The following is an 8,975-nucleotide window of genomic DNA, read 5'->3' as shown; positions in this document are numbered from 1 at the left end:
GGAGAGACGCAGAGGTAAACATGATCTCCAATCTCGAAAGCCAAATCGCGGTGCTTACTATCATAGTAGCTCTTCTGGCGGGATTGGGCTGGTTTGAGGTTATCTCGAATGACTTTGCACATTTCCTCTGCCTCTGTGATTAAGTCATTTCCCAAAAGCTGACGTTCACCGGTTTCGGACCAGTTGAGAGGGGTACGACACTTCCTGCCATACAGAATTTCAAATGGGGCCTTGCCCGAACTTGCTTGAAAACTGTTGTTGTAGGAGAATTCAGCATATGGAAGACAATCCTCCCACTTCAAGCCAAAGGAGATCACACAAGCCCTGAGCATATCTTCAAGAATCTGATTGACACGCTCGACTTGACCGCTAGTTTGAGGATGGAAAGTTGTGCTGAAGCGGATGTTGGTGCCCATGGCCTTCTGAAAAGAATCCCAAAACTTGGAGGTAAAGATGCTGCCACGGTCTGAAGAGATCACTTGTGGAATACCGTGCAGATAGACAATTCGAGAGGTATAGAGTTCCGCCAATTGAGCTGCAGTGATTGACTCTTTGATAGGCAGAAAGTGAGCCACTTTAGTGAGTTTGTCGATGACAATGAATATAGCATCATTGCCACGTTTGGACTTTGGAAACCCAGTCACGAAGTCCATCTCGATGTGGTCAAACTTCCATTCTGGAATGGCAAGAGGTTGGAGGAGACCAACTGGCCTTTGGTGTTCTGCCTTCACTCTTCTGCAAACATCACACTCATTCACGAATTGAGCAATCTCGCGCTTCATTCGAGTCCACCAATAAGCCTGCTTGAGGTCCTGATACATCTTCGTGCTCCCAGGGTGGATGGAGAGGAGAGAATTGTGGGCCTCGTTCATGATTACTTTACAAAGGTCACCTTTGGGCACAACAATACGATCCTCGAAGAAGAGAGTATCCTTGTCATCAAGGCGGTAGCACTTGTACTTGGGTTGACTCTTGGCAATCCCAATCTTCACCTTCTTCACCATAGCATCAAGAAGTTGAGCTTGGCGAATCTGGTCTTCCAAGGTAGGAGAGACTTGAAGGTTGGCGAGGAAACCTTGAGGAACAATTTGCAGATTAAGTTTGCGGAAAGCTTCACAAAGCTCGGGGTGATAAGGCTTGAGAATCAGACTGTTGCAGTAAGCCTTCCTGCTCAATGCGTCAGCAATCACATTGGCCTTGCCTGGAGTATACTCGATACTCGGATTATACTCTTGAATCATTTCGACCCATCGAGTTTGCCTGAGGTTGAGATTAGGCTGAGTGAAGATGTACTTGAGACTCTTGTGGTCAGTGAAGATGTCCACTTTTCTTCCCAATAAGAGATGTCTCCAAGTCAAAAGAGCATGCACAACTGCCGTCAACTCGAGGTCATGAGTGGGGTAGTTCTTCTCATTGGGCTTCAACTAACGAGAGGTATAAGCCACAACTTTCTCCTCTTGCATCAACACTGCGCCAAGACCTTGGAGAGAGGCATCGCAAAAGACCTCATACGGTTTGGATTCATCAGGCGGAGTCAGAACTGGAGCAGTGATCAATTTCTCTTTCAAAGTGTTGAAAGCAATGTCACACTCCGGAGACCAAACGTACTTGACGTGCTTCTGGAGAAGATTTGAGAGAGGCTTCGTGATCTTAGAAAAGTTTTCAACGAATCTTCGACAATAGCTCGCGAGAACGAGGAAGCTACGGAGCTGCTTCACGTTCTGAGGTGGTTCCCAATTCACAATTGGAGACACCTTCTCAGGATTCACCGCGATGCCCTTGGCAGAGATGATATGACCAAGATAAAGAACCTCATCAAGCCAAAATTCGCACTTGGAGAACTTGGCGTAGAACTTTTGTTCCCTGAGCTTATCGAGTACCAAACGCAAGTGCTTGGCATGATCTTCCTTGTTCTTCGAAAAGACCAGAATGCCGTCGAGATAGACCAAAATGAAGTCATTGGTGTAGGCATTGAAGATGAAGTTCATCATGCGAGAGAACGTCGGAGGAGCGTTGACGAGGCCAAAAGACATGACAGTGTATTCATATGAACCAAAGCTTGTCCTGAAAGCCGTCTTGGGAATATCTTGCTCACGGATTCGGATCTGATGATAACTCATACGGAGATCAAGCTTGGAGAATACTTGGGCACCTTTGAGTTCTTCGAACAGCTCGTTGATGTTGGGAAGTGGGTATTTGTTCTTGATGGTCTTCTTGTTCAATGGACGGTAATCAACACAAAGTCGGTCCGTTCCATCCTTCTTCTTCACAAAAAGAACACCACAACCCCACAGATAAGAACTAGGCCGGATGAGACCCATTCTCTCTTGAACATCGAGTTGCTTCTTCAGCTCCTTCAGCTCTTTAGGTCCGAGCTTGTAAGGACGCTTGCACACTGGTTCCGTGCCAGGCTCAAGATCGATGACGAATTCAACTGGCCGGTGCGGAGGCATTCCTGGAAGCTCTTCTGGAAAGACGTCTTGATATTCGCAAACAACTGTAATTTGCGAGATAGCATCCAGTTCACCCTTCTCATTGAGAGAAAACAGACGGATGGTATTATCCCGAGCGGCAAAGACAATTACATCCTTAGACGAATGAGTCAATTGAATCTGCTTGGCTGCACAATCAAGCTGAGCCTTGTGCTTAGAAAGCCAATCCATCCCGAGAATAAGATCAATATCCGAGTTACCAAGAATCATTGGAGAAGCCAGAAAGTTGAAGTCACCCAACATGATAGAAATATCCGGAACCTCGTGGTTAGCGAGCAAACATCTACCCGGAGAGACAACTGCTAACGGTGTATGCATAACTTGGGAAATCAACTCATGCTTAGATGCAAAAGGTTTCAAGATGAAGCAATGCGATGCACCAGTGTCAAAAAGAACTTTTGCAGGAACATCATTAACAGGAAGGTTACCCATGATGACATCTGACGAGTCCTCTGCCTGAGCTGCGTTCATCAAGTTGACCTTGGCGTGCTTGGGGTTATGCTTGACCACAGATGTACTTGCCGATCTCACAGGAGGAGGAGGAGGGAGACGCCTCTGATTGAAGCATTTGTTGGCATAGTGACCCTTCTGTTGGCACTTGTTGCACGTGACCTCTGAAAGCGGACGGTGATACGGAGCACTTGATCTTGGAGCTTGAGACGAAGTCTTGTTCTGAAAGCCAGGGTTGGGTGGGTGGGAAGATCCACTGCCACCTGTGCTCTTCTGATACGGCTGAGGGAACGGAGGAGGAGGAAGCCAATACTTCTGCTGCTTGGCCACTTGAGTAGAGGAAGAAGGAGTAGCATCTATGACTCGCTTCTTGGAAGCATCACACCTCAGTTGAGCAGCCTCTTGCTTCAATGCCATGTTGTAGAACTCATCATACCTCAAGGGCTCAAAGAGAACAAGAGCTAGCTGGATTTCTTCTCTGAGACCACCCCTGAACTGGTATATCATGCTCTTCTCATCAGGGGCGTCCTACTTAGCAAAGCGGGCGAGCTTCTGAAACAAACAAAGAGCCTTGCTTCAGGTTGCGGAATTCCTCACGCTTGCTTTCAACCACACTCTAAGGGATATGATGAGCTTTGAAGTCTTGACGGAATTCATCCCAGGTAATCACACGTCCTCCTCTGGAATCCTTGTACTGCTGGAACCATTCTGCAGCTTGGTCTTTGAGTTGGAAGGAAGCGAACTTGACAAAGTCCTCAGGCCTGACGTTACTGCACTCGAAATGCTTGCACAGATCCACGAGCCAATCGTCAGCATCAGTTGCCTCAACACAATTGCTGAAAGTCTTTGGCCCGGTAGCAAGGAACTAGTTGAGTGTAGCAAAGTGATTCTGATTGTTGCCTTGGTTGCCTTGGTTTGCTTGATTGCGCTCTTGAAGAATTTGCATGATCAACTGCGTGTTTGCATTAGTTGCGGCCATCACAGCTTGCCATGCCTCCGGAGGAGGTGGAGGTGGTGGCGGATCCTGATTCTGATTCTGATTGGTGCTCTTAGCGGGAGCCATCCTGAAGAGGGTGACAACCATTAGCACATTGATAGACAAATATTGAAGCTGAATCCAACGGAATGAAAATTGCAACATAAAGTCTTCACATCCGAACAAAATAAGCGAATGCATTCCTCTTGAAATGGTCACATATCCATAAATTGAGAAGCCACTTAGAATTTAGGTAGAGGAATAAAACAACAAGGTACAGATCAAGAACGAATACTCGGTAAGAAATCCCAATCTCAAACCAAATATTCGTGGAAGAAGAACTAGAGCTACAAGAATTCCCACCTATGAAACTCCCGAACCGTTCCGGTTATGCAATCAGGTGTTGGGGATACAGGGGAAGCATAATATCTCACCCAAATCTAGCAAATCCTACATCCAGCTGTATCCATCCTTCAACACATAACCGGGAAAAACTTCGGAAACCATCTACCTCAACCTTCGAAAAGCATCCGTTATACAAGTTATGGCGATACTCCCGAACTCCCACCCCAGTACTGGGTGGCGTCGAGGTTATCTCACCAACAAACTGCATAAAAGAGATTTTCGATGTCGGCGTACTAAACTCAGGTATTCCAGAATTGCAACGATAAAATTGGGACGACAACACCTCGGAGCTCAATTCCCCGGGACACTGCCACAACCCCTAAAGACAGGAGGCACCAAGAACAATGTTCTCGTCACAAAACCATCGGAACGATTCCAAGATACCCGCGTGATCCTAAAATTTTTTTTAGTGAAATTTGAGAAGAGAAGAGTCAAAACTCTACGTCAGGATGCCTTACCAGAGCGATGAGGAGACTGGGAAGTAAAAAGAATTCCTGAACTCTCCGATATATAATTCCTAAATGACTCAAAACATTTTTCTAGACACAACTCGGCTGCTAAAACGATCAAGCAAAGGGGCTCCTAAGGTCGGGGAAGGCTCTGATTACCAACATGTAACGCCCTCGATGCGGCTATAGCTCCCACGTGTCGAGGCACGACATAGAGACATAACCGCATTGAAAGCATATGTCACAAGTTAGGCAATCTTCACAACATCCCATGTAATATAGATAATAAAAGGGGAGATGCATAGTTGGCTTACACTCGCCACATCAATCAAGTACATAAATAGCATTACAACATTCAAACACTCATGGCCCGACTACGGCGCCAAAATAAAGATAAACCCAACAAGCGACACGGTCCCGATCACCCCAACTGGGCACCACTACTGATCATCAGGGAAAGACACGTAGTATCGTTGAGAGTCCTCGTCGAACTCCCACTTGAGCTCAAGCGCGTCATCTGGAGCGGAAACATCAGGCCCTGCATCTGGTTTGGAAGTAATCTGTGAGCCACAGGGACTCAGCAATCTCGCAGCCTTGCGATCAAGACTATTTAAGCTTAATAGGAAAGGCAAGGCAATTATGTGGAGCTGCAGCGAGCGACTAGCATATAAGGTGGCTATCTTGTTCGCAAAAGAGAGCGAGAAGAGAAGGGAAAGCGCGATCGAGTAACTAGAGGGCATCCTGCGGCAAGCATTACTCCAACACCGTGTTCACTTCCCGGACTCCGCCGAGAAGAGACCATCACGGCAACTCACACAGTTGATTCAATTTAATTGAGTTAAGGTTCAAGTTATCTACAACCGGACATTAACAAATTCCCATCTGCCCATAACCGTGGGCACGGCTTTCGAAAGTTCAAAACCCTGCAGGGGAGTCCCAACTTAGCCCATGACAAGCTCTCACGGTCAACGAAGGAATAGACCTCCTCCCGAGACATTTCGATCAGACTCGGTATCCCGGTTCTTCATGACACTTCGACAAGTTAAAACAAATCCAGCAACACCGCCCGAATGTGCCGACAAATCCCGATAGGAGCTGCACATATCTCGTTCTCAGGGCACACTCAGATTGTCCAAACTTCCGGTAGGCCAGCCCAGAGTTGCCCCTGGTGGTCACCGGCGGCTGACGAGGTGGACCAACACTCAGAGGAGCACTGGCCCGGGGGAGATTAAAATAAGATGACCCTCGTGCTCCGGAAACCCAAGGGAAAAGGGGGCTAGGTGGCAAATGGTAAAACCAAGGTTGGGCATTGCTGGAAAAGCTTTAATCAAGGCGAACTATCAAGGGGTTCCCATTATCACCCAACCGCGTAAGGAACGCAAAATCCGGGAACATAACACCAATATGACGGAAACTAGGGCGGCAAGAGTGGAACAAAACACTAGGCGAGAGGCCGAGCCTTCCACCCTTTACCAAGTATATAGATGCATTAAGATAACATGATAATATAATGATATCCCAAGAAGTAAATAATGTTCCAACAAGGAACGGTCTCCAATCTTCACCTGCAACTAGCAACGTTATAAGAGGGGCTGAGCAAAGCGGTAACATAGCCAATCAACGGTTTGCTAGGACATGGTGGGTTAGAGGTTGGACATGGCAATTTGGGAGGCATGGTAAGCAAGTGGTAGGCATCGTAGCATAGGCATAGCAAAAGAGCGAGCATCTAGCATAGCAAAGATAGTAGTGATTTCGAGGGTATGATCATCTTGCCTGCAAAGTTGTCAGAGTTGACTGGATCCTCGAAAGCAAACTCACCGGGCTCCTCGTTAGCGAACTCGTCTCCCGGCTCTACCCAAACAAGACAAACATGCAACAAGGACACAATCAACTACGTGCAAACTCAAACAACATGATGCAAAGATGGTATGCTCTACGGGATGCGATATGCAATGCATATGCAAGATTTGACAAAGAATGAATGAACCTGGCCTCTACTTGGAAATCCAAGTGTGCCACTGGAAAGATGAGATGAAATCGCTTGAAAACGATATAAAGAGCACCGGAATCGGAGTTACGGTTTGGAAATGGCAAGCAATTCAAATATGACCACGTTCTGCGATTTACAGCAAGTAGCCATCTAAATGCAACAAGATGAACATGCTACAGCACCCAAACATGGCATCAAAATAAACGGAAGGGATCCATTCATGATGCTTAACAAAAGACTAGCAGTGAGCTATGGCTAATTCATCCATTAACAGGTTCAAACAAGCAAGGCAAAATGCATTTGGCAAACAGATCTCAGACTTTGTGAAATTAACACTTTTCTGGAATTCAGATCCGATAGCACTCTTTGGAGCATGAAAACAATATGCTACAGGACCTGAACATGGCAAAGTAAAGCATGGCATGGAGCTACTCAAAGAGCTTAACGAAAGTCCCTTAGTGACCTTGAGCCAAAATGGATCATAAAACACATTTGCAAGCATGTGAACATGGCAAAAACATAATCAGTTCTCAGGCTTAGTGAAAACTGGAGCATGCTGAAAGAGATATCAAGTAGGCATGTTTACGAGCTCGATGCACTCACTACAGAGCAAGTCATGACAATCTAAGCATGCACCCATCAAGAATACACAAAATACAAGCTAGACATGGCAAGAACAATAGCATAGCATGCACGGATCAACTACAACATCCTCGGCAAAATCGCTAACAAGTAGACAATCTGCCCAGATTCACGAAATGACAAAAGTAGAGCTCGATTGACTCAAGCTAGGGTGCTCTATAATTGCAAACAAAGACATGGATAGATAGAGCACTACAATATTAACAAAACATCCTTACTGATCATCCTCAAAAGAGGCACGGATCACTAGGAAACAACATGAACATATGGCATATTGAGATAAACAGCTCAAGGACTTAGTGGAAATGCTAAGTCCCTGAAATCAGCATTAACGAATGCACCACTTTGCAAGCTTGTGCTAGTCACCACACACATCACAAAAATACATGGGTTGCACCTCTGGATATATGGCAAAACATATAACAAAACCCATGAAGATCACAGGGGCATAACATGCACACAATAATCATGGCAAAAATGACAAATATCTAATTGGAGTAGCAGATGTGACAATTATCTCAAATAGCACTCTTCCAACAGCATTTCGGGCATCAAGATGAACTCAAATGAAAAGGATGCAATGAGATGAAATGATGTGCTCTCTGAGATGAACATTTTGATATGCTATATGCCCAAAACGGAGCTACGGATGAGGAGTTACGACATGACGAACAAGGCAAAAAATATTAGGGTTTCGGGCAGAAAGTCAACCCGATCCGAATCTGGATCTGGATCTGGCCCGGTACTGTAGCAGCACGTTCTTCGAGGATCACCGGCCCGAGCTCGCCGGAGTTGATGGAGTCGACGGCGGGCTGCGGATCCATGGGAGGAGGGTGGAGAGGCGGCCGACGCTCGCCGGACGCTCGCCGGCGTCGGGCGGCGAGGAACCCCGACGGGGCGGCGAGGGGCGGCCCGGCCGGCGATGGAGAGTGGAGGCCGCCGGCGATGGAACGGCGAGGCGGCGAAGCGGCGTCGGGCGGCGACGGAGGTAGAAGAAGAGCCCGGGCGGCGGCGATGGAACCCGGGCCGCGGGGGCCGGCCACGGGCCGAGCGGGCCCGCGCGGGGTCGGCGGCGATGTGGGGCGCCCGCTGCCACCTGGCGCGCCCCGGTTGGCGGCGGCATTGTCCGGTGGCAGGTCGGACGTGTCCGGCGGCGGTGTGGGATGGATCTAGGGTTAGGGGAAGAGTGGAACCGCGAATTTCGGGAGGGTGGTGTATATATAGGCATAGAGGGAGCTAGGAGTGTCCAAATGAGGTGCGGTTTTCAGCCACGCGATCGCGATCGAACGCTCTAGATGATGGAGAGGGTTTTGGTGGGTTTTGGACCAAGTTGTAGGGGTGTTGGTCTGCAACACACACGAGGCCTTTTCGGTCCATCGGTTAACCGTTGGAGCATGAAACAATGTCCAAATGGTACGAAACTTGACAGGCGGTCTACCGGTAGTAAACCAAGGACGCTTGGCAAGTCTCGGTCCAATCCAGAAATGTTTAATCCCTACACACTAAAGAAAGGTAGAAATGACCACCGGAGGAGAATGAAGCGCCGGAATGCAAAACGGACAACGGGGAAA

Source organism: Triticum urartu, chromosome 6 (genome assembly GCF_003073215.2).
Source record: "Triticum urartu cultivar G1812 chromosome 6, Tu2.1, whole genome shotgun sequence".
Classification (NCBI taxonomy): Eukaryota; Viridiplantae; Streptophyta; class Magnoliopsida; order Poales; family Poaceae; genus Triticum; species Triticum urartu.
Note: the sequence above shows the minus strand (reverse complement) of the source record.